Consider the following 5,428-nt stretch of genomic DNA (forward strand, 5'->3'; position numbering starts at 1 on the left):
AAATAATACTGAGCACCTACTGTGTCTGAAGCAATGTGCTGGGCCCCGAGGACAGAGCGGTGAATGGAAGTCTATATTCTAGCTGCGAGTGAGACAGATACACAAATACACAGATGAATAGACACTTACACACTGTGATGGCTACTAGGGGAGAAAATGATGGAGTAGGGACACCTTAGATTGGCATGGAGGTCAGCAAGAGGTCTGGGAAGGTGACACGGAAATGGAGATCTGAAGCATGAGCAGGATTTAGCCAGGTGAAGAGTGGTGTGGAATATTCCAGGCAGGGCAACCTGCCAAATTCGGAGGGAGCATGGTGGGCTTGAGGGGGTGTGGGGAAGAGGAGTAGCTGGCAGGGCAGGAAGGGGATTGGGGAGACGGGTGAGGAGGTGATTTTATAAGTATGGCAGAGAGAAGATGGGGGCTGAGGTTTTGGGAGGGAGATGGGAAGAAGGCGTGGGGTTTGAGAAAGATGTTGGAGGGGCACCAAAGAGATTAAGGTGCCTCCCTGGCTCTTGGCAGAGATACCTGGGCTTGGCCCTGCTGTAGTGAATTTCCTTCCCCTTCCATGGCTCACTCGCTCATATTTGCCTCTCCAGTGAGACATGGCAGATGGCATCAGGAAGGAGCGACCCGTGCCCCGAGCACACCCTTGGGACTTGTTCACGATCATGCAGCAACTCTGCAATCTGCCGACGGAGGTCACTGTCTGTTTTAGCTGTCAGTCCTCATGAGACTGCTGTCAAATGAAACCAACCAGGACCACAGCCTCCAAACCCTGCAGAGCCCAGACACATTTCCCATTCACTTCCTTTTTGTTTGTTTTCATAAGTTGCCAACAGCATTTTATTTTTTCTTTTCAAAATCTTGCTCTGCAGCTTCCTTGGCCCCTTTTGCCTGGACGCCGAAGAGCCGTGCGTTGGCACACGCCATGCAGAGGCTGGTAAACGTCCTTAAGTTCTCCTCCTTTGCAATGACTGGCTTCCTCCTTCTTGTAGACGTTCCGTATGCGCACGGGCACGGCTGGTCCAGTCAGCTGGATGGCCACTTTGAGCTCTTCAGCAGAGCTGTCTCCCTTCTCGGGGGCCGAGGGCTTCCCGGGGGAAGAGGATGAGCTTGGAGCGGTTCTCTTTCAGCCCCTGCAAGTTGGCCTGCAGCAACTCGGTACACTTGTTCCGCCGCTTTGGATCCAGCGACATCCCAAGCAGCAGGGCCACCTTTTTGTGGATGCTGGCCATCCTCAGCTCCTCCAGGGTGAAGCTCCTGCGCGCGTGCGCGCACACCTTGGTGTGGTACCCACCATGGGGCATCTCCCCGCGGGCCGCAGCGGGCGGGATGCAGGGCGCTGTGGGGAGGCGGCGCGCTGGGCCCCCGGGGCCTCGCGTCTGCGGATCCTGTGCACAGGCCACGCGCCGCTCCCGGTCCTTGCGAAGCGGGGCTTCGAGGTCATGGCTTTCCAGACTGGGCGCCTTGACTGCGGCCCACGGGCCCGGGGCGCGTCAGGGCCCGGCGCTGGATGGCGGAGTGCTGCGTGCGCACAGAGCCGGGGCCACGGCCCTACGCCGACGAAGGGCGGGCCCCGGAGGCTGCGGAGGGGGCGGGACTGGACCGGATAGGGCCGGATGGGGACGGAGGGGGCGGGATGGGATCAGACGGAGCCGGATGGCCCTGGATGGCGCCGGATGGGATCCTACGGCAAGGATGGCGCTGGCCTCGCGCATACTCACCTCCTCTGGAAGGGCCTGTTCATTTCCGAACACAGGCAGATTTCAAAAACTGTTTTCATTCAGACAGGAAAGCTCTTCAATCCCGGTGAGAGAAAGACAGTGCCCGGAGATGACGCCACGCATTTCTTGTCCAGGTTCGTCAGGGCGGACCTCTCACCGGCTTTCCTGGGGCCACCGGCTCCAGCAGAGGAGGACACCTGGCCGGGAGCAGCTCAGGACTTTGCAGAGGGGTGTGCATGGGAACCTCTGCACTTTTAGAAATAAGAGTAAGTGACCACAGACACCTTTGAAGTTTGATGCATATTTTCTACTGCTGTCTTTTTTCTTTTTCTTTTTGGTATGAAGAAGAAAGTTTTTGTTTTTTGGGTTTTTTTTTTAATTGAAGTATATTTGATTTACACTGTTGTGTTAGTTTCTGGTGTACAGCATAGTGATTCAGTTATACATGTATATTCACTGTAAGTTACTACAAGGTACTGGATATAGTTCCCTGTGCTATACAGTAGGACCTTGTTGTTTATCTGTTTTATATATAGCGTTTTGTATCTGCAAATTGCCGATTCCCAATTTATCCCTCAATTCTCCCCTTCTCACCCTGGTAACCACAAGTTTGTTTTATCTCCGAGTCTGTTTATGTTTTGTAAATAAGTTCATTTGTACTGTTTTTTCAGATTCCACGTATAGGTGATATCCTATAGTGCTGCCTTAATCCAGGAAGCCATGACTGGTAGTGCGTGTGCATGCATGTGATGTTGATGTGTGTGTGTGAGTGTGTGTGAGTGGGGACGGAGGCAGAGAGTAAGAAACTGCTGTCTGTAGAGCTTTCCTGGAATATTCACGCTGAGAGTCAGACTCAGAATGGAGAACCACTTAATGAGCACCTACTATGTCCCAGGCACTCTGGGGAGCATGCCCATCTATGTTATTTTTGGGGTCCTTATGTAATTCAGTGAAGTAGGAAATATGGTCCCCATTTTACAGTTGAGGAAACTGAGGCTCCCAGAATTGAATGCTGCATTCTGTGCTTACTTCCATCATTGCTCCTTCACCGTGTCCTAATGCCTGTCCTGTCTCCTCACCTGCCTTCTGCACTCGGCTTCCAGTCCTTAAGGAACTTACTATCTCTTTGTGTTTCCAGTGCCTATAACCCTGTGCCTGGCGCATAGTAAGTGATCGTTGTTTTTTTTCAGTTGACTTTTTGTTGAAGTTTAACATATATGGAAAAGTGCACAAATCATAACTATATAGCTTGATGAATTATCACAAAGGGAACACACCCTGTGACCAGGATCAAGAAACAAAACTACTGTTATCCCAGAAGCCTCCCTAGTGCCCTTTGCCAGTTACCAACCCCTCCTCTGATCCCCATCAAAGGTAACCACCACCCTGATTCTAATACTGTCACTTAGTTTTGCCTTTTTCTGAACTTTATGTGGATGAAATCATATACACAGCCTATATCATGAGTGTTCATTCTCACTGCTGTATAGTATTCCATTCTATGAATATAGCACGATTTGTCTCTTCTAGTGTTGAAAGCCATTAGGTTGTTTCTAGTTTTGGGTTATCATAAATGGGGCTGGTATAAATATTTGGATATAGGTCTTAAGGTGAAAATGCTCAGTAAATATTTGATGAAATAATAATTATTGGCTGCGTGAGAAATCACTCAAAGTATGCTAGAAGTGAAGCCGCTAAATCCATTATATGGAGAGAAGTTCATGGGAGTTTGGGGGAGAAGTTGGGTGTGTAAGAGGATTCCTGGGAGGGAAGTCCTTAAGGAACAAAAGAGGAGGTTCCATAATGAGTGAGTCCATAGAAGGGCCTGGAAGGGAAGGAGTGAGAAGAGGGGCAGCATGTGGGTGGGAAGGTGAAGGCTTGAATGGCCACTGCCAAGGCTTGGTCTTCACCTGACCGGCAGGAGGGTGCGGTGGATGACTTTGGAACTTGAGAACAGTAAGCCTTTTTTTTTTTTTGTCTTTAATTTTTTGAAGGGAAATTAAATCGTCCATGGTTACCATGGTGAATTGGGGAAAAAGATGAGTCAAAGAGCCAGGATGAGAGGTTGCTGCACTAGTTGAACTGTGTGATAATGAAGTTGTTGTGGAGTGAAAAAGACCTGCTGGGAGAAACATTGGGAAGAAATAACTGAAAAGGCTAGTTACCAAGAAGGCGGCTAGGAAAAGGCATATTTAAACATGGTTGCAAGGGTTTGAGCTTGTAATGAAACAGGTACAGGCCGGGTGGGTTAGTGAATTCAGGGAAGTGAGCGAGGGGGCTGCATCCAATGGTTTCTGTTCCCCCAGTGGCATTGGAGGTGAGATCTCCACTGAGAGTCTGGGTAGGCTCCCTGGAGGGGGAGAATTGAAGAGAAAGAATCGGGTAGAAAATAGTGGATTCTGAACAAAAGAAAGAATTATAAATACCTATGTAGAAGATTGAGAACTTCTAGAAAAAAGTCCTAATTGTTTGCAGTCATTAGTTGACAAAACACTGGCTTGCTTTCTGGTCTTTCTAATCTGTCATTTGTAGCATTTTTAATGTGAAATTTCTTGGTTCTTCTCTATCCAGCCTGCTTGAAATGTGAGTTGTTAACTGGTTTTCCTGCTGTGTCTGTTGTACTGTTCTTTTCAAATAATCAGCTTTTGGCTTTCCTTGTGTATTTTTGTTTCCAGTTTATTAACTTTTCCTCTTGTCTTTATTAATATTTTCTTCTCTTGGCCCTGGATTTATTCTGTTGTCCTTTGCCTAAATGTTTGCAAGCTTAGCTCATTAATGTCCCATCTTTCTTCTTTTCTAATGTAGCATGTAAGGCTGTCGTGTCTCTCTAAGTGCTGTGGTAGGTAAATTCCACACGTTTGCTGCCTAGTGTTTTTGTTATCATTGTGTTGTGAATATTTTCTAATTTCCATCTTGATTCCTCCTTTGATCTTTGAGGTTTTTAGAAGTATATTTTATATTTTCTGATTATAATTTTCTTTTGCTATTGTTTTTTTCAAGTTAGTTGCACTGTACTTGGAAACATAGTCAGTATGGCTGTCTCTGTGATGTTAGCAAAAACTGATGATCACGGCCAGGACAGGGATCAGCAAACTACAGTGGCCACTGTGAGCTGAATCCTGATCACTCCTGGTTTTGTAAATAAAGTTTTATTAGAATGCAGTCATGCCTGTTCATTTATATACTGTCTGTGTCTGCTTTTGAGCTGGGACAGCAGAGTTAAGTAACCCTGACGAAGATGGTCTGACCTGTGAAGCCTGAAATATTGACTTAGTTGGCCTTCTAAAAAATGGTTTGCCAGCCTTTGCACTGGATCCGTTACTTTCTTAGGGTTGCAAAATGGTCATTCTATATTGCTTTTAAAATAAGTCTAATTTTATAACTATTTTTCATTTAATAGCTGGGATTCTTCTATAAGGAGAAATTTCCTCCACTCAATTATTTGATGCCTTGAGGTATTCTTTATACAGGAGAGGCAGAATGAATGCTTGATTTCCCCCTTTTATTTACTAGTTTTTAAAAAATGAATTTATTCCCTTAACTATGACTATTTAACAGTTACCACTGTAATGTATTGCAGCTCTTTGCTAATGTATTTGCTATTATGTTTTATGTGTCTGGATATTGTGTGTATTTTTCTGTGTTTTCCTCCATTGCAGTTAGTTTTCTTACTGTTGCTCAAATTGTCCCATCTTTGGACA

General features: G+C 46.4%; 1 pseudogene; it reads right to left on the bottom strand.

The window, feature by feature from the left end:
- Positions 1–846: 846 nt before the first annotated feature.
- Positions 847–1,750, bottom strand: LOC105082980 (large ribosomal subunit protein eL13 pseudogene; annotated as a pseudogene).
- Positions 1,751–5,428: the final 3,678 nt, after the last annotated feature.

This window comes from Camelus bactrianus, chromosome 25 (assembly GCF_048773025.1).
Source record: "Camelus bactrianus isolate YW-2024 breed Bactrian camel chromosome 25, ASM4877302v1, whole genome shotgun sequence".
NCBI classification, from domain to species: Eukaryota; Metazoa; Chordata; class Mammalia; order Artiodactyla; family Camelidae; genus Camelus; species Camelus bactrianus.